Source organism: Panthera onca, chromosome C2, assembly GCF_046562875.1.
Source record: "Panthera onca isolate mPanOnc1 chromosome C2, mPanOnc1 haplotype 2, whole genome shotgun sequence".
NCBI lineage: Eukaryota > Metazoa > Chordata > Mammalia > Carnivora > Felidae > Panthera > Panthera onca.
Window position 1 is genome coordinate 129,582,180 of NC_138347.1, and position 21,916 is coordinate 129,604,095.

At 38.4% G+C, this 21,916-nt stretch overlaps 1 protein-coding gene across 6 annotated transcripts in view; it reads right to left on the reverse strand.

Annotated features, from left to right (window-relative positions):
* TMEM108 (transmembrane protein 108) overlaps positions 1-21,916 on the reverse strand; it is a 402,326-nt gene that overhangs the window by 133,645 nt on the left and 246,765 nt on the right. The gene's annotated exons all lie outside the window — the stretch shown is intronic.

Sequence of the window (21,916 nt, forward strand, 5' to 3'; positions counted from 1 at the left end):
CCAGTCCCCTTGAATCCAAATGGGGCCCTATGACTAGATCTAGCTATTGGGATGGAAGCAGAAATTCATGTGTATTACTTCTAGACAAAGAAGGATATGTATGCAATATTTCCCCCATTCTGTGATGATCGTGTAGGCTAGCACTGAAGATAGTGGGATCTTAAGACAGAAGAAGCATGGATCCTGATCACATAGTGTTTAATGAATGTCCATGAAAATTTGCTTTGGAAAAGAATAACTTTTAACTATCTTTCTCTGGGATTGTTAAGATTTTGTTTTCTAAGGGATCTTAACACAGGATCTAACACAATGGCTGGCATTCAAATATTTGTTAAATGAATAAACTTAGTGCATATTTTTGTCTATTAATCTCATTCAGTGCCTGTTGGGGTTACAGAATGGCTGGCTAAGGACTGAATGAAGTCTTAGGGAAGCTTACAACCTACCAGACACAATAGCAAGACTATATAAATCAAAGACTAGACTTCAAATGAAGTAACACAAACAAACAAAATCCATGGGATTCTTCCTTCAGTGATTACATGATTTTAGGCAAGTGGCTCAATGTCAAAAAATTCTGCTTTGAGATATGAGAGAGTAAGAGGAAGAAAAACAGGAGACGCACAAAATTAGAGTTGACAGAATTGAGGATTTTATTTATTTATTTTTAGAATTGAGGATTTTAAAAAGCCTCTCCCACCCCTTCAGTTAGAGATAATAACAATGTTTTAAATTATTATATTTGTTATTCAGTACAATTTCTGTAATAGAGTAAAATTCCCCGAAAGCACTGGATCTGAAAATCCCAATTGTTTGGCATTTGATGATTTGTACATATCCTAGAAAATTCTGTTGATCAACTATTGAAGCTAAATGCACATGTAGACTTGCTAATACTGAGAATATAATACATTATAAGTCTATCATCTAGCATAGTCCTATGTAGAACTCAGAGTGCTACATTTCTAGGTTATGGGATGTTACTCTATAGACACCCCTAAAACCATAATTTTTGAAGCTTAAACATATATATTTGCAAAAACCTCAACAAAATATTTGCAAACTAAATTCAACAATACATTTAAAAGATCACACACCATGATCAAGTGAGATTTACTCCAGGTATGCAAGGATTGCTCAACATCCACAAATTGACATAATATACTATGTTAACAAAAGGAAAGCTAAAAATCATATGATCTCAATAGCAGAAAAAGCATTTGACAAAACTCAGCATCCATTTATGATAACAACTCTCTACAAAGTGGATATAGATGGAATTGTACTCAACCTAACAAAGATCACATAAAATAAGCCCACAGCTAACATCATACACAATGGTGAAAGATTAGGAACAAAACAAGGATACCCATTTTCACAACTTTTATTCAGTACAGTATTGGAAGTCTCAGCCAAAGCTAGTAGGCAGGAGAAAGAAATAAAAGGTTTTTTTATTTATTTTATTTTTTATTTTTTTGGAGAGAGTATGAGCAGGGGAGGGGCAGAGGAGAGGGAGAGAGATTATCTTAAGCAGGCTCCAAGCCCAACAGAGCCTGATGCAGGGCTTCATCTCACCACCATGAGATCATGACCTGACCCGGAATCAAGACTTGGACACTTAAATGACTTAGCCCCCCAGATGCCCCAAAAGTCATCCTATTATTAAAAAAAAGTACAACTGTCACTACCTGTAGATACGATGATTTTATGTGTAGAAAATCCTAGAGACTCCACCAAAAAACTGTTAGAATAAATGAATTCAGTAAAGTTGCAGGATACAAAAATCAATATAAAAATCTGCTCTGTTTCTATACACTAACAATGAACTATCAAAGAGAGAAATTAAGAAAACAATCACAATTAGAAATGCATCCAGAAGAATAAAATACCTAGGAATAAATTTAACCAAGGAGGTAAAAGAAATAGAATAATACACAAATAAATGGAAAGATATTCCATGCCCAAGGATTGCAAGAACATTGTTAAAATGTCCATACTTCCCAAAGCAGTCTACAGATTCAAAACATTCCTTATCAACATTCCATAGGCATTTTTCGTAGAAATAGAAAATAATCCTAAAATTTGTATGGAACCGCAAAATACCTCAAGAAATCTTGAGAAAGAACAAAATTGAAGGCAGCATGCTTCCTGATTTCAAACTGTATCACAAAGCTATAGTAACCAAAATACATGGCAATGGCATAAAAACAGATATATAGATTAATGGAACAGAATAGGGAGCCGAGAAGTAAACCCACATACATATGGTTAAGCAACCAAGAATATACAGTGGGGAAATGACACTGTTTTTAATAGATGGTGTTGGAAAAACTAGACAGCCACCAGTTTTTTCATATTTCATATAAATATTCATATTTCATATAAAACAATGAAGCTAGCCTACTGCCCTATACCATACACAAAAATTAACTCAAAATGATTTAAAGACTTGAATGTAAGGCACAAAACCATAAAACTCCTAGAAGGAAACATAGGTGGTAAGCTCCCTGACAGTGGTCTTTGCAATGATATTTTGGATCTGACTCTAAAAGCAAAAATAAACAAGTGGGACTACACCAAACAAAAAGTCTCTGCACAGCAAAGAAAATCATCAACAAAATGAAAATACAATGTACTGAATGGAGAAAATAACTGCAAACCATGTATTCGATAAGAAGTTAACATCCAAAATATATAAAAAGCTCACACAACAGCAAAAAAAAATCTGATTAAAAAATAGGCAGATTGGAATAGACATTTTTTCCAAAGAAGATATACAGATGGTCAACAAGCACATGAAAAATATTCAACATCACTAATCACGGAGGAAATGCAAATCAAAACAATATGAGAGATAACCTCACACCTGTCAGACTGGCTATTGTCAAAAAGACAAGAAATAACAAAAGTTGGCAAAGGATGTGGAGAACAGGGAACTCTGTGTACTGCTAGTGGCAATGTTAATTGGTGCTATTATGGAATACATCAGGGGGCTCCTTAAAAAATTAAAAACAGAACCACCACATGATCCATCAATTCCACTTCTAGGTGTTTATTCAAATAAAATGAAAACACTAATTTGAAAAGATATATGCAGCCTCATATTCACTGTAGCATTATTTACAATAGCCAAGATATGGAAACAACCTAAGTGTCCATCAATGAATAAGTGGGTTAAGATACACACACACACACACACACACACACACACACACACACACACACACACGAACACTAATCAGCCATAAAAATTAATGGAATCTTGCAATTTATAACAACATGAATGGCCCTTGAGCGCATACTTACGCTAAGCGAAGTAAGTCAGAGAAAGACAAATACTGTAGGATATCTCTTACATGTGGAATCTAAAAAAATAAATAAATAAACGAAACAAAAACCAAGCCCATAGATAAAGAGAACAGAATGATGGTTGCCAGAGAAGAGCAGGAGTGGAGGGTAAGCAAAATGGGTAAAGGCAATTAAAAGGTAAAAGCTTATAAAATAACCAACTCATGGAGATATAATGTACAGCATGGTGACTATAGTTACTAATAATGTATTGCATATTTAAAAGTTGCTAAGAGAGTAAATCTTAGAAGTTCTCATCACAAGAAAAAAATTTATTGTAATTATGGTGATGCATGGTAACTATTGTGATTATTTCATACTGTATACAAATATTGATTCATTATGTTATACGACTGAAACTAATATAATGCTATAGATTAACTATATCTCAATTATAAAAAAAAAAAAAAGACAAAAAGAAAACAACAAAGACAAGACAAAAAACAAAGATGAGACTGCAAGGCAGCTAGAACTCGAGCCAGAAAGACTTTCCTGAGGAATGGACCAGTAGAGCCAATCAGATAAGAGATGCAATAGGATCAGCAGTGGTGGTGTAGGTCAGCAAGAAGTTAGAGGAACCACAGCAACACCAAACAGTACCAATGCACCAACAGACAAACTGCTGCCAGGGCTCTTCCTCACTTGGCAGAGAGCATCTGGAGGACTTGGCTTTTGAACTATAATTAACTCCTGAATTTCTTAGATAATATATAAGAGAAATGAAGCTCAAAGAGTATGATGCAAGACTTGATTCAATTTAGCATATGGAAGAATAAAATAACTACAATATAACTTATACTCAAAAGTATTATGGATTATATCCCCATGATACATAAGAAAAAGATGATGTCTTTCTGTGCCACATTCTACCTGTGTGACCTTAAGTATTATCACCTTTCTTTTTAAATTTTACTCATTTTTATTGATGTATTGATTTAATGTAATTTATTGTCAAATTGGTTAACATACAGTGTGTACAGTGTGCTCCTGGTTTTGGAGGTAGATTCCTGTGATTGATCGCTTACATACAACACCCACTGCTCATCCCAACAAGTGTCCTCCTCAATGCCTATCACCCATTTTCCCTCTCCCCATCTCCCCATCAACCCTCAGTTTGTTCTGTGTATTTAAGAGTCTCTTATGGTTTGTCTCCCTCCCTCTCTGTTTGTATCTATTTTTTTCCCTTCCCTTCCCCATGGTCTTCTGTTAAGTTTCTCAAGTTCCACATATGAGTGAAAACATATGATATCTGTCCTTCTCTGACTGACTTATTTCCCTTAGCATAATACCCTCCAGTTCCATCCATGTTGCTACAAATGGCATGATTTCATTCTTTCTCATTGGCAAGTAGTATTCCATTGTGATATATAAACCACATCTTCTTTATCCATTCATCCATTCAGTTGATGGACATTTAGGCTCTTTCCATAATTTGGCTATTGTTGAAAGCACTGTTATAAACATTGGGGTACATGTGCCCCTATGAATCAGCACTCCTGTATCCTTTGGATAAATTCGTAGCAGTGCTATTCCTGGGCCATAGGGTAGTTCTATTTTTAATTTTTTGAGGAACCTACACATGTTTTCCAGAGAGGCTACACCAGTTTGCATTCCCACCAACAGTGCAAGAGGGTTCCCATTTCTCCACATCTGCACATCTGTTGTTTCCTGAGTTGTTCATTTTAGCCACTCTGTCTGGTATGACATGGTATCTCAGTGTGGTTTTGATTTGTGTTTCCCTGATGATGAGAGACGTTGAGCATATTTTCATGTGTCAGTTGGCCATCTGGATGTCTTCCTTGGAGAAGTGTCTATTCATGTCTTCTGCCCATTTCTTCATTGGATTATTTGTTTTTCAGATGTGGAGTTTGGTAAATTCTTTATAGATTTTGGGTACTAACCCTTTTTCCGATATGTCATTTGCAAATATCTTGTCCCATTCCGTCAGCTGCCTTTTACTTTTGCTGATGGTTTCTTCTGCATTGCAGAAGCTTTTTATCTTGATGAGGTCCCAAGTGAGGTTCATTTTTGCTTTTAATTCTCTTGCCTTTGGAGACGTGTCGAGCTAGAAATTGATGCGGCCGAGGTGAAAGAGGTTTTTGCCTGCTTTCTCCTTGAGGATTTTGATGGCTTCCTGTATTACATTGAGGTCTTTCATCCATTTTGAGTTTATTTTTGTGTATGGTGTAAGAAAGTGGTCTAGTTTCATTCTTCTCCATGTTGCTATCCAGTTCTCGCAGCACCATTTGCTAAAGAGACTTTTTTTCCATTGGATACTCTTTCCTGCTTTGTCAAAGATTAATTGGCCACACATTTGTGGATCCAATTCTGGGTTCTCTATTCTATTCCATTGGTCTATGTGTCTGTTTTTATGCCAGTGCCATACTGTCTTAATGATTACAGCCTTGTACTAGAAGCTAAAGTATGGGATTGTGATGCCTCCTGCTTTGGTTTTCTTTTTCAACATTACTTTGGCTATTTGGGGTCTTTTGTGGTTCCATACAAATTTTAGGATTGTTCTAGCTTTGAGAAGAATGACAGTGCAATTTTGATTGGGATTGCATTGAATGTGTAGATTGCTTTGGGTAATATTGGCATTTTAACAATATTTATTCTCCCAATCCATGAACATGGAATGTTTTTCCACTTCTTTGTGTCTTCTTTAATTTCCTTTATAAATTTTGTATAGTTTTCAGCATACACATCTTTTACATCGTTGGTTAGGTTTATTCCTAGGTATTTTATGGTTTTTAGTGCAATGGTAAATGGGATCGATTTCTTGATTTCTCTTTCTGTTGCTTCAGTATTGGTGTATAGAAATTTAACCAATTTCTGTACACTGATTTTGTACCCTGTGACTTTGCTGAATTCATGTATCAGTTCTAAAAGCTTTTTGGTGGAGTCATTTGGGCTTTCCATATAGAGTATCATGTCATCTGTGAAAAGTGAAATTTGACTTGTCAATTTTGATGCCTTTTATTTTTCTTTGTTGTCTGACTGCTGTTGCTAAGACTTCCAACACTGCATTAAACAACAGTGGTGAGAGGGGACATCCCTGCTGTGTTCCTGATCTCAGGGGGAAAGCTCTCAGTTTTTCCCCACTGAGGATGATATTAGCTGTGGGCTTTTCATATGTAGCTTTTATGATGTTTAGGTATGTTCCTTCTATCCAGACTTTCTTTAAGGTTCTTATTAAGAAAGGATGCTGTATTTTGTCAAACGCTTTTTCTGCAACTATTGACAGGATAATACGGTTCTTATCTTTTCTTTTATTAACGTGATATATCACATTGATTAATTTGCAAATATTGAACCAGCCCTGCAGCCCAGGAATGAATCCCACTTGATCATGGTGACTAATCCTTTTAAATGCTGTTGAATCCAATTTGCTAGTATCTTGTTGAGAATTTTTGCATTCATGTTCATCAGGGACATTGGCCTGTAATTCTTTTCTGTGGGGTCTCTGTCTGGTTTGGGAATCAAGGTAATGCTGGCTTCATAGAATGAGTCAGGAAGCTTTCCTTCCATTTCTATTTTTTGAAACAACTTGAGAAAGATAGGTATTAACTCTGCTTTAAATGTTCGGTAGAATTCCCCTGGGAAGCCATCTGGCCCAACAACCTCCTTGTTGGGAGATTTTTGATAGCTGACTAAATTTCTTCACTAGTTACGGGTCTGTTCAAATTTTTTATTTCTTCCCATTTGAGTTTTGGCAGTGTGTGGGTGTCTAGGAATTTGTCCATTTCTTCCAGGTTGTTCAGTTTGTTGACACATAATTTTTCACAGTTTTCTCTGATAATTGTATTTCTGAGGGATTGGTTGTGATAAGTGCAATTTCATTCATGATTTTATCTATTTGGGTCCTCTCTCTTTTCTTTTTGAGAAGTCTGGCTATGGGTTTATCAATTTTGTTTATTTTTTCAAAAAAACAGCTCTCAGTTTCATTGATCTGTTCTACTGTTTTTTGGGGTTTTTTTGGATTCTATATTATTTCTGCTCTAATCTTTATTATTTCTCTTCTGCTGGCCTTGGGGTTTCTTTGTTGTTCTTCTTCTAGTTCCTTTAGGTATTCTGTTACATTTTGTATTTCGGATTTTTCTTGTTTCTTGAGATAGGCCTGGATTGCATTGTATTTTCCTCTTAGGACTGTCTTTGCTGCATCCCAAAGGGTTTGGAGTGTAGTGTTTTCATTTTTAATTGTTTCCATATATTTTTCAATTTCTTCTTTAATTGCCTGGTTGACCCATTTGTTCTTTAGTAGGATGTTCTTTAATGTCTATGCATTTGGAGGTTTTCCAGACTTTTTCCTGTGGTTGGTTTTAAGCTTCATAGCATTGTGATCTGAAAATGTGTATGGTATGATCTCAATTCTTTTATATTTATTGACGGCCTTTTTGTGACCCATTGTGTGATCTATCTTGGAGAATGTTCATGTGCACTTGAAAAGAATGTGTAGTCTGTTGCTTTGGGATGAAAAGTTCTGAATGTATCGGTCAAGTCCATCTTACCCAAAGTATCATTCAGAGCCATTGCTTCTTTATCGATTTTCTGCCTAGATGATCTGTCCATTGCCATAAGTGGAGTATTAAAGTCCCCTGCAATTACATTTTTATCAATAAGACTGCTTATGTTTGTAATTATTTTACATATTTGGGTACTTCCGAATTGGATGCATAAACATTTATAATTGTTAGCTCTTCTTGATGGATAGACCCCATAATTATCATATACTGTCCTTCTTCATCTCTTGTTACAGTCGTTAGTTTAAAATCTAGTTTGTCTGACATAAGTATGGCTACTCCAGCTTTCTTTTGACTTCCAATAGCATGATAGATGGTTCTCCATCCCCTCACTTTCAATCTGAAGGCGTCCTCAGGTCTAAAATGGGTCTCTTATATTTGCAAATGACTTATCGGACAAAGGGCTAGTATCCAAAATCTATAAAGAGCTCACCAAACTCCACACCGGAAAAACAAATAACCCAGTGAATAAATGGGGAGAAAACACGAATAGACACTTCTCTAAAGAAGACATCCAGATGGCCAAAAGGCACATGAAAAGATGCTCAACGTCGCTCCTCATCAGGGAAATACAAATCAAAACCACACTCAGATATCACCTCACGCCAGTCAGAGTGGCCAAAATGAACAAATCAGGAGACTATAGATGCTGGCCAGGATGTGGAGAAACAGGAACCTTCTTGCACTGTTGGTGGGAATGCAAATTGGTGCAGCCACTCTGGAAAACAGTGTGGAGGTTCCTCAGAAAATTAAAAATAGACCTACCCTATGACCCAGCAATAGCACTGCTAGGAATTTACCCAAGGGATACAGGAGTACTGATGCATAGGGGCACTTGTACCCCAATGTTTATAGCAGCACTCTCAACAATAGCCAAATGATGGAAAGAGCCTAAATGTCCATCAACTGATGAATGGATAAGGAAATTGTGGTTTATGTACACAATGGAGTACTATGTGGCAATGAGAAAGAATGAAATATGGCCCTTTGTAGCAACGTGGATGGAACTGGAGAGTGTGATGCTAAGTGAAATAAGCCATACAGAGAAAGACAGATACCATATGTTTTCACTCTTATGTGGATCCTGAGAAACTTAACAGAAACCCATGTGGGAGGGGAAGGAAAAAAAAAAGAGGTTAGAGTGGAAGAGAGCCGAAGCATAAGAGACTTAAAAATTGAGAACAAACAGGGTTGATGGGGGGTGGGTGATGGGTATTGAGGAGGGCACCTTTTGGGATGAGCACTGGGTGTTGTATGGAAACCAATTTGACAATAAACTTCATATATTGGGAAAAAAAATAAAATGGGTCTCTTGCAGAGAGTAAATAGATGGGAGTTATTTTTTTTTTTTTATCCATTCTGATACCCTATATCTTTTGATTGGAGCATTTAGTCCATTTACATTCAGTGTTATTATTGAAAGATATGGGTTTAGAGTCATTGTGTTATCTGTAGGTTTCATGTTTGTAGTGGTGTCTCTGTGGTCTTTGCAATACTCAGAGAGTCTCCCTTAGGATCTCTTGTAGGGCTGGTTTAGTGGTGATGAATTCCTTCAGTTTTTGTTTGTTTGGGAAAACCTTTATCTGTCCTTCTATTCTGAATGACAGGCTTGCTGGATAAAGGATTCTTGGCTGCATATTTTTTTCTATTCATCACATTGAAAATTTCCTGCCACTCCAGAAAGGAGTGCTAGGTCTGCTACTACCTTTGTGTCTACCCCTGTAGATTAAGGCCCGTTTATCCCTGGCTGCTTTCAGAATTCTCTCTTTATGTTTGTATTTTGCCAGTTTCACTATGACACGTCGTGCAGAAGATCAATTCAAGTTACGTCTGAAGGCAGTTCTCTGTGCCTCCTGGATTTCAATGTCTGTTTCCTTCCCCAGATTGGGGAAGTTTTCAGCTATGATTTGTTCAAGCACACCTTCAGCCCCTTTCTCTCTTTTTCTTCTGGAACTCCTATGATAGCAATATTGTTCCATTTCATTGAGTCACTTAGTTCTCTAATTCTCCCCTCATGATCCAGAATTTTTTTCATCTCTTTCTCAGCTTCATCTCTTCTCATAATTTTATCTTCTATTTCACCTATTCTCCCCTCTGCCTCCTGAATTCTGGCTGTCACCACCTGCAGGTTATTTTGCACCTCATTTACAGCATTGTTAAATTCATCACGACTATTTTTTAGTTCCTTGATCTCTGCAGCAATAGAGTCTCTGCTGTCTTCTATGCTTTTTTTCACGTCCAGCAATTAATCTTATGACTACTATTCTAATTTCTTGTTCAGTTATATTGTTTATATCTGTTTTGAGCAATTCCTTAGCTGTCATTTCTTCCTGGAATTTCTTTTGAGGAGAATTCTCCTATTTCATCATTTTGGCTAGTTTTCTGTCCCTTATGTGTTTTAAAAGTTTGTTATGTGTCCTGCACCTGCGAGCACTACTATATTAAAGAGGGGCCATACACTGTCCAGGGCCTGGCCCTGCCAGAGGTGTTTTTTTGGAGTGTGTTACTTGCTCTCTGTTGTTGTGGCTCTGGTTGCTTTATATCCCTACTCGTAGTGATGTTTTGGACGCTCCACCAGGTGTGCTTTGATTTCTTTGTTGAAGTAGCCCTGGAAAAAAATAAAACAAACAAAACAAAACAAAACAAGCAAAAAATAACAAAACACCAAACACACACAAAACAACAGAACAACAACAACAACAACAAAAACAATGGGGTGGGGGTGGTGTTAGTAGAAGAGGCCTTATCCCATGCAAAGACAGAAATGACAGGGGTGGGGGGAAAAGAAAAGAAAATTGACCAGGCAGAGGAGCTACACAGCTTATCCAGAGAGAGAGGAAATTAAAGAAGGAGATATAGAATAGGTATAAAGATAATAGATTAACTATGTCTGCTTAAACAAACCAACAACCAGAATAAGCAGACTAGAAGAGGGAAGAAATAAGGAGAAAGGAAGGAAAAAAATTATATATAATAAGAACTGCCCAAGAATTAAATCAGAAAATGCAAAACCGCTGAGTGCCCTAGAACCAGGGGCAGCTGTGGACTGGAGGAGGGGCTGTCTGGTTGGTCAGCATCAATCTCTGGTGGATATGCAGTTACCAGACATGGAGGGGCATGGTTTGGCATAGGCAGGTACCGCCTCCATTGTGGGCCCTTTGTCCATTCCCTGGAGCCCCACACTTTGTTGGTGATGGGGAGAAAAATGGCAACACCTGTCTCTCCTCCCTGGACTGGGTGTCTCAAACCACTCTGTTCAGGCTGTCCTCACTGTGCAACGGGTGTGAATGAGGTAGATTGTCTCACTCCTCGACTCCCGCTCCTCCCTGGCATTTGGCTGGGATTTAAACCCCAATGTCTTAATGGTCCTGCTCTGTGTGCCCCAGTTCTGAGGAAGTGCTGCTCTGTCACACCAATAAATGGCCTCTGGCTGAGGGGTGCAAGCAGGGACCTTTGTCCTTTGAACAGCTATATACCTTCTTTCCACAGCACTCCAGTACAATCCCCAGGGTGGGGATTGCTTTCTCCCACTGCAGACTGCACCTCTGAATTAGTTACTGAGCCCAGGGCTGGCTCCCCTCCTCCCCAGGTGCACAAACAGGACAGCCGGCCTTAGTCTGGACAAAGGCCTGCAGTTAGAGATTGGATCCTTCTCTGTCCCCAGTCCATGGTTTTTCTCTTGTCCAGATACTGTCCTACACTTTCACAGTCTCTCTTTCTCTTCTCTTTGTCTCTCTGCAGAAGGATCCCTCTCCTGCATGCCTACCCTGCCTGTTTTCTCTCTCCCAGTTCATAATCATGCATCTATGGCCAGCCAGGTTGTCCCTGTGGGCTACTGGAGTTTGCAGCCCAGACTCTTGGAATTCAAAGTCCTTTGGCCTCAACATTGCTGTGTTTGAGGGATGAGAGAACTTTGGGTCCACCTACTTCTCCGCCATGTTAGATCTCCAGTATTATCACGTCTCTGAGTTCCAATCCTCTTTTGCAAACCAGGGCTATTCAGATAGTTATGAGGATTAAATAAAATGGTGAATGTGAAAAAAAAAAATTTTTAAAAATACATGTAACTCCTGACATCACACACAAAAATCAACTCAAAATGGATTAAAGCCTTAAACAAAAGACCTGAAACCATAAAACTTGTAGAAAGAAACATAGGGAAAAACTTACTGACACCATCTTAGCAATGATTTTTTTTTTTTTTTTGGATTTACAACAAAAAGAAACAAAAGCAAAAATAAACAAGTGGAACCGCATCCAATTTAAAAGATTCTGCACAGCAAAGGAAGCCATCAACAAAATGAAAAGGCAACCTATAGAATGGGAAAAAAGGTATTTGCAAACCATATATCTATAAGGGGTTAATATCCAAGATATATAAATAACTCCAACAACTGAATAGCAAAAAAAAAATCTGATTAGAAAATGAAAGAAGAATTGACTAGACACTTTTCTAAAGAAAATATAGAAGTGGCTGAAAAGGTCCTTAACATCACTATCCTTAGAGAATTGCAAATCAAAGCCATAATGATGTATTACCTCACACCTGTTAGAATGGCTAGCATTAAAAAGATAAGAGATAAAAAGTGTTGGCAAGAATGTAGAGAAAAGGGAACCCTTGTGTACTGCTGGTGGGATTGCAAATTAGTACAGCCACTTTGGACAAGAGTATGGAGGTTCCTCAAAAAATTTAAAATGGAACTACCTTATAATCCAGCAATCCCACTCCTGGTTATATATCCAAAGGAAACAAAATTACTATGTCAAAGAGATATCTGTATCCTTATGTTCATAGAAACATTATTTACAATAGCCAAGAAATGGAAACAACCTAAGTGTCCACTGACAGATGAATCCATAAAGAAAATGCAGTGTGTATGTGTGTGTGTGCGTGTGTGCATGCATGTGCACATGCATGCGCACATACAATGGAATAGTATTCAACCATAAAAAGAGAAATCTTGTCATTTGCAGCAACATGGATGAAACTTGAAGGCATTATGCTAAGTGAAATAAGTGATACAGAAAAAGGAAAATACTGTATGATTTCACTTAGATGTGGGATCTAAAAAAAAAAAGAACTAAACTCATAGAAAAAGAGATCAGATTTGTGGTAACCAGAGGTGGGGTGGGGGAATTGGATATATGTGGTGAAAGGTACAAACTTCCAGTTATAAGATAAATAAGTAGGGGGATGTAATGTACATGACTGTAATTAACTCTTCTGTATGATATATTTGAACATTACTAAGACAATAAATCTTAAAAGTTCTCATCACATGGAAAAAAAACTTGTTTTCCTTTTGTATCTATATGAGATGATGGAGGTTAACTAAACTTATTGTGGTCATTATTTTGCAATATAATGAAAGTCATTATGCTGTACACTTTAAACTTACACAGAGAGATGTGCCAATTATATCTCAATAAAACTAAAAGTTAAAAAATGGGCAGAGGAATTAAACAGACGTTTTTCCAAAGATGACATACAGATGGCTAGTAGGTACATGAAAAGGTGCTCAACATCACGAATCATCAGGGAAATACAAATCAAAACCATAATGAAAAACACCTCATATCTGTTAGAATGGCTATCATCAAAAAGATAAGAGATGAGAAGCGTTGACAAGGATGCAGAGAAAAGGGAACCCTTATACACTGATGGTAAGAACATACACTGATACAGCCACTATGAAAAACAGTATGGAGGTTCCTTGAAAAATTAAAGGTAGTATTATCATATCATCCAGCAACCCCACTTCTGGGTGTATAGTCAAAAAAAAGTGAAAATAGGATCTCAAATATTTGAGATCACTCACATATTCACTGCAGCATTACTCACAATAGCCACAATATGGAAACAATGTGTCAGTCAACAGATAAACAGATAAAGATATAGTATGTATGTGTGTGTGTGTGTGTGTGTGTGTGTGTGTACACACACACACACACACACACACACACACACAAGAGTATTATTCAGCCACAAGAAAGGACATCTTGCTGCTTGTAACAACATGGATGGACCTTAGGGTATTTTGCTAAGTGAAGTAAGTCAGAGAAAGATAAATACTGTATGATTTCACTTATATGCAGAATCTAAAAAAGCTGAATTCATAGAACAGATTAGAATGATGGTTACCAAGGGTATGGGGTAGGGTGGGGGAAATGGGGAGATGTTGGTCAAAGAGTACAAACTTCCAGTTCTAAGATGATTAAGTTCCTGATATCTGATGTACAGCATGGTGAATATAGTTAACAATATTGTATTACATACTTGAAAGTTGCAGAGAGTAAGTAGATATTAAATATTCTCACAACAAAAAATAACGTTATATGATTTGATGCAGGTGTTAGTTAACACTATGGTGGTAATTATTTTGCAATATATAAATGTGTGAAATCAACACACTGTACACCTTAAACTCACACAATAGTATATTTCAATTATATCTCAATAAAGCTGGAAAAATACATGTAACTATTATATTTTTCATAAACTAAAATTTCCTTATTAAAATGTGTTCTACTGTACACATAATTACTGAAATTACCATATTATTCAAATAATTTTAAAGTTCTTTATTCCTTAGTGTGAAGAAAATTTTTCACTATAAAACTTAATTTAAAATGAGGCTATTTCCTATAGTTGGGTTTCAAATCAAAGGAACACACCTCTGAAATGTCATCAGTTATGGGATAAATATGATCAGGGTTATCCTGGTGGCATCTAAGTAACCATGGCAACAACTAAGACCCAATAGTTGATGTCATTATTGTAGGAATCCCTGATGAACTTGAAAACTCATCACTAAGGTCTGGCTGCACCCTTGACCCTGCTTCTCTCTCTCTCTCTCTCTCTCTCTGTATAATATGATATGATATGATATAAATAATATATTATGATATATGATATAATATATACAATATGATATAATTATTATCATATATATTATAATAATATAAATAAATAAATATATATATATATATAATTCAATATTATTGGACAGATCCATTGTATCATAGTGTTTTGACTTTCGGATTCAGCAAATTTAACAAACTTTGTTATTCAACCAGTGGTCTGGCGGCCATTTGATTCACTTTTCTTCCTCTTCCATTTCTTAAGACATCTTTGGTCTCTGATACACTCACTGCCCCAAATCCTCTGCCAAAATTCAACCAAAATGTCTACTTGTGCAGTTAGCACATGGCCTCAGTGGTTGAAAAACAGGATTTTAGAAGATATATCAAATCATCAAATGCCAAACCACTAGACTTTTCAGATTCCTATATGCTGGGATTGTGGGGGCTTTTACTCTCTATGGAAATTGTACTGAATAGGAAATAAAACTGCTCACGTCATTATGATCTCTAATTACAGAATTAGGGGTCACTTAAAAAATCCTTCATCTTCTCAACTCTCATTTTCTGTTTCCTATTTTTCTCCTCTTTCTCATCTCCTTCCATGACCTTCTACCACCCTTATCTCCTTGAATTTTTTTCATAATAATTCTAGACTCAACTATGATCCCTTTTCTAATAATTCCTTGTATTCCTTTATCTGCATTCTTAATTCTTTATTACTCTCGGACCCTAAACGTATTCAAAATACTCTTTATCTCTTCCATTCTGGACTCCTCCACTGGGTCATATCCTCCTTCTGAGGAAACAAAATAAAAAGCAAAACAAATTTCTTCACCAGTCCCATGACCACATCTTGCATTTTTTTCTTTTGAAATACCATAAATACTGAAGGAAAATGAGCTATGTTGGATGAGCTTGGCAATAAGGCATGGTAGCCCCTCAGCAATGAGCCTGTGAGGATGTCAAAGAAGAGCCAACACCAGGCAGGAGGAGGAGGTGTAGACAAATAACTAGCTATAGTAAATGCTGCTGTTGACAACCTGGGAAGTCCAACAGGGATGTGTAATATCTGCCTTAGTCTGGATAGGTGATGAGAGATCTAGTGTGGAGTTTAACCAGTACCCAAGACTCAAGGCCAAGTTGGCTTTCCTGTCACAGCTGTGGGTGACCAGTCTGTTGAGGAAAGGCCCTCAAGGCTGAGGATTTATGGGAAACAGAATTCAGTTCCCTAGGGGAAAATGCGGACAGGAGCTTAGTAGGCAATCTTGAGATCGATTTATGGCAGGGTTCTAATGTCCAAGGAAACTGGAGTGCCAGGTAGAGAAACAAAGGCAGAAGTCCAAGGTGAGGGCAGGGGAGAAGACAGCAGGCAAGGCCCTCAGAGACAGCAGCAGGGCATGTGGGGAGAAATGGTTGCTGTAGGACCCAGGAAGCAGCAGTAAAACCTAAGTTCACATCTTTCATGCTCAGTACTCTAGCTTTTCCTCTACAATTCCCTCAGAGCTTTTCTATAATCAACCATAGTGTGAGAGAAACATCCCTGCCCTTTTGCTACTCTGATGCAGCCCTATAGTTTTCCATCTTTATTTGCTTCCTGAGATCATTGCCACTCTTTGATGTACAGTGGGGTTGTCCCATTACGATCTCTTTCTCTTGTCATATTAGCTTGAACAAGGCATAAGTGCCGTGACTAGAACATCAGATTCAACACAAATTGTTAAGGTTTCACTTGGCAAGGAAATGTCACAGTTATCCATGCTTCCTACCTGGTCTTTTCCACCTCTACCCTCCCACATCCAGCTGGTACCAAGAACAAACAACTGGATAAGGAGGAGGACTGGCAGTACCCTGAAACATCTCTATCACCTGACAGCCCCATCAACAACCATGTGACAGTAGCAGCTTTCAATCAATAGCAGGGGTGGGTGCAACATCCTCTGAGGGCTCGATGAAGGCAAATTTAATTCAAGAAATAAGCAGGATGTATACTGGGAGCCAGATTTCGTTTCCCATCCTTTTTCACAGTTGCTATAATAATCTAAGACTTCTAAAAATAAAGCCATAAGGATGGCAAAACCAGAGCTCGTTAACTAAGAAATAATGAGGCTAAATGAACTACAGATTCATAGGCTTATAAAAGGAATAGCCCATTGCCTCAAAGGGTTGCAACATTTCTGTACCCCAATTTCATCCAGCCAATATCTGACTTGGGAGCCAATACCTCTATCCTGCTACTGTTTATTTCTTTCTTTTTTTTTTTTTTTTTTTTAATTTTTTTTCAACGTTTTTTATTTATTTTTGGGACAGAGAGAGACAGAGCATGAACGGGGGAGGGGCAGAGAGAGGGAGACACAGAATCGGAAACAGGCTCCAGGCTCCGAGCCATCAGCCCGGAGCCTGACGCGGGGCTCGAACTCACGGACCGCGAGATCGTGACCTGGCTGAAGTCGGACGCTTAACCGACTGCGCCACCCAGGCGCCCGCTACTGTTTATTTCTTTAAGCAGACCCGGAAATGGGTGGTGGTGGACAAAAAGACCAAACACCAGAGCTGCTAAAACAAAATGAGATATACTGCAAGGGAAAGGCTGAAGGAGTTCACTGACTGAAGTTGAAAAACTCCAAGAAGAAAAAACACACAATCAGATGAAACAACTATCCTCAGTGGATCTCACAGTTTCCCACTGCAAGAACTGTGACTTAGGTAAACTATGGGAGGCTGTGACATTCTGAGAAAGATATTGAACTCGGAGTAAGTAGACTTGGGTCCAAGTTCCTTGTGGGATCTTGAGCACATTTGGCTTCTTTGGGTTTCCATTTCCTTAAAGGCAACATGGTGACAAAAATGATGCCTATCAACAGGGTTGCCCATATGACAAAAGGCATTTGGGATGGGAAACACTTTATGAAGTACAAAAGGCTGGTTGTCATCATCTCCTTGGATTGTGGTGCTGGTTATGGGGACTAATCACTGCCTCTCTCCATGTTTGGAACCAATTAAAACATATATAGAGGAGTTAGAAGTTGTATCAAAAGTCAGCTTTATTACTAGTTAATCTGGATTTAAGAACATGGCTTGACCTGTGACATTTTAGTGTATCTTATACCACACTATCTTCTTTACATCTTCTGTACTTTTCTTGATTATACTACAAGCTTCTGGTGAGCAGAGATTATGTCTCATATCTCTGTATTCCCAGAGTTTTCCACAGAGCCATACATGTAGCAGACACTCTGAATGATAAAGGATCACATTAATCACATTTATACTCTAATTTCTGTGTGAAGCCTCTCTCTCTACTAGCCTGGGAACTCTTGGACAGAGGGGTTCATGTCCTTTCATTCCCTATGCCTAGCATAATTCCCAGCACACAGTAGGTTCTTTATAAAAGTGACTTGAGGGGCTCCTGGGTGGCTCCGTTGGTTGAGCGGCCGACTACGGCTCAGGTCATAATCTCGTGGTCTGTGAGTGCGAGCCCTGCATCGGGCTCTGTGCTGACAGCTCAGAGCCTGGAGCCTGCTTCTGATTCTGTGCCTCCCTCTCTCTCTGCCCCTTCCCTGCATGGTCTTTGTTTCTCTGTCTTTCTCTCTCTCTCAAAAATAATAAACATTAAAAAAAAAGTGACTTGAAAGAAAATGAAAACAGAAGGGTACCAGATTGTCTAGTGCCATCCAGGGGTTGTACAGAGGGAATTAAAGTAGGAAAGTATCCTAAGGATTCCATTCCTGATAGCTTGTTCATTTGGGAAGATTGCTACCTACAAACTGTGAGGATTTTAGACTGTTTTTTCCATGGCAAACTTTAGCTTTTGTCTACTCATCAGGTACCCTGGCTATCTGGGATTCTACACCCTGGATATCTCAATTAGAGTTACTCTGCTAACGTTCTTAGAAGAGAAACACTGTCACTTGATAATTAACTTAGAGCCATGACCAAAGCCTGTGACATCCAATGTTTCAGTGTATAATGCTGACCCTTGTTCTTCTCCCAAGGGATCCACACACCACGAAGTAATTTCCTTTAGGGTTGCTGTTAGAATCAGCTCACAGCACAATACCCAGGCCTCCTGGACAAGTGTAGGAAAACTGGGAGAAATAACATCTCTGCCCCCTGCATCATTAAGCTTCCTGGTAACTAAGGGAGATGCAGTGCTGCCAGGCTAAGATTGCAGCAGAAATCAGAATGAGATGGCACATAGAAGGGGTAGGGATCTCAAAACACTATTCTAAGGAGTATTAGTTCAGGGCCTTGCAGAGAATGAGAAAAAAAAGTCTTCCCATACAGATAAACTTTCAGTGCCTCTATGGGGCACATGTGCGACATGCAGCTCACTCAACGTCAGTCACCTGAGCAGGGCTGCTCTGGAGTCAGACCCTCTGCTGTCTGTGATTCTCTTTGTGTTTTCTAAGTCCTGAGAAGCTCTGTGAGTCTGATGCCTCGAAAGATGTGCACACGTGTGTACTGTGCTGTGCTCAGCCCTGGACTATGTGTTTTCTGTGGGCACTGGGAGAATTCTCTGATTTTGCCCTTCTGGAACAAATCAGAATAAAGCAACTTTACTTTCAAGGTCTTAAGAGGATACAGGAAGTCCTATTTCTTTTTCTTTTTTTTTTTTTTTAAATGTTTTATTTATTTTTGAGACAGAGAGAGACAGAGCATGAGCAGGGGAGGGGCAGAGAGAGAGCGAGACACAGAATCTGAAGCAGGCTCCAGGCTCTGAGCTGTCGGCACAGAGCCGGATGCGGGGCTCAAACTCACAGACTGTGAGATCATGACCTGAGCCGAAGTCGGATGCTTAACCAACTGAGCCACCCAGGCGCCCCAGAAAATCCTATTTCTTAACATCATGGCCAAGAAACCGGTGGGCTAGAGGCAGTCATCTATCCTGGCACAAGGCCCTAGTGCTCTGCCCCACATACCAGGCTCTATATCATACGGCTGATGCAGGACAGGAAGGGCTAAGCGACTTCAAAATCAGTAGTCTGGTGCAACCAATAAAGATCTGTGCAGCCACTTGCATTTGTGGCATTGAGCACTCGAAATGTTGCTAGTATGACTGAGGAAGTGAATTTAAAATTTTTATTCTATTTTCACTAATTTAAATGTAAAATGAACAAGTAATTCAGTTATTATAAAAATTTTAAGAATGTGAATCTCATTTTTCAAGTGTAAATTTTATGAAATATAAATGCAAATCAAGTACTTCTGACAAAATGCAGTGTCAACATTGAGATGTGTTGTAAGTACAAATTATATGCAGGGTTTCAAAGACCGGGTATGAAAAAAAAAAAAGAAAGCAAATACTTTACTAATAATTTTTTATATGTTGAAATGAAAATGTTTTGGATATATTGGGTTAAATAAAGTACATCATTAAAATTAATTTCACAATTTCATTTTTTTTCCCAATATAGTTACTAGAAAGTCTAAAATTGTGGCTTGTGTTCTATGTCTATGGAACAGTGCTAATCTAGACCACAATTTCACTTCTCTCTACATGACGTCTCACTTGACCAAGAAACCACCAAAGAAACCTATCCATTGCTCCTGACTTCTGTCCAGTTCACTCTATCTTAATACCATGTTTGTTGGAGGTCTTCCATTTGCTGGGCACTGTTCTGTGCTGGAAATATAGCATGATGGCTCTTAGCAGACATTCCAAATGGAGATATAAACAATAAAGATAAAGTGCAAAAAACTCCATCAGCCAACTCTATCATAGCCAACTCTATCATAGCCAACTGCTATGCAGAACTTAAACTAGAGCAACGTGATGGAGAGAGCCAGGTGGTGAGAAAGCTGTTGGGAAGAAGTCTGAGCAGCAGGGAGCCAGTCATGACAGGTGAGGGAGAATGGCCAAAAGCCCCAAGCAAGGAGTAAGTTGGAATACTTGAGGAAGGAAAAGAAAATGAGTGTGACTGGAATACAAGTGTGAAAGGTGGCAGGAAAGGAGATCCTACAATAAGCACTGCACCAGGAGTATGTGGAGCCATGTTAAAGTCTCTACCTTCACATCAAATAGGTTTAGATCTTGGACAGTTATCCTCTTAGGATAGCATCAGTTTCTTCATCTGTGAAATGGAGTGGCAATTAGTAAAGGAACTTGCTTTCAATTCTGAAAGCATATGATTTTTCCATATATTCTAAAGAATAAAAATCCTGTCCTGGAAAATGAAAGAAAGGGAGCAAATGTAAATATCCTGACCTCTAATCCCTTTTAGGATTTAGCAACTGCTTATCTGATGCCTCCCTTCCTCTTCCACTCGCCATTCTGTTTTTTTTATTTTAAAGAAAAAGAAAATCATTTGATATTTAGCCAACTCATTCTCATACAGTATCAAAGGTAAACTCCTAAATTCCCTGGTATACACACAAGAATGTTTCCCTCTAAAATGTGAACCAGCTTCCTAAGAACAATTAGATATCCTGCACAGAGACTGCCCTCCTTCCTTTATAATTATACTATAACTCCCTCAGAAGTCTATAATTTCCTAGCTTTCAGAACTTTGTATTTTTCAAGTACTCACTGACTGGGAAATCTGGATTCTTAGATTGGCAATGACTCTGCCAAAGATTTGCCTATGGGAAAACATTTCCAAGGAGACCACATCTACAAGAGTCACATCTCCAGCGAAAGAATAACATACCCGGTCATACTCATTTATCATCACAATTTAATAATGCACAAGAGAAGCCTATGAGACCACATCAGGGGGAATTTCAAGGACACCTGTAACGAAGGGGCTGCATGATGGATGGCTTCACAGCCTTTCATTGGTCACCTCCAGCTCTTAGAACATACAGACTGATTCTCAATGAATGAGATTTAGGAGAGGGACTAATAGGGGACAGGAGGGAGATACAATAGTTTGTAATATGAAGCATGAAAATGAAAACAAAATCCTAGGAATGAAAGAGAAATGAGGTTTTACTTTAAGTCCAGAGAAATGGGAGGGGTAGGGGAAGGGATGGTGATGGTGGTAAGAATAATAATAACCCAACATTTACGGCACTGTTCCAAATGCTTTGCATGTGTTAAATGTATTAAATGTAATAAATTTTTTTCTTAGCGTGTGTGTGAGGGGCAAGAGAGAGGGAGAAAAATAATCTTAAGCAGGCTCCATGCTCGGCACAGAGCCCAATGTGGGCCTTGATCTCAAGACCACGAAATCATGACCTGAGCT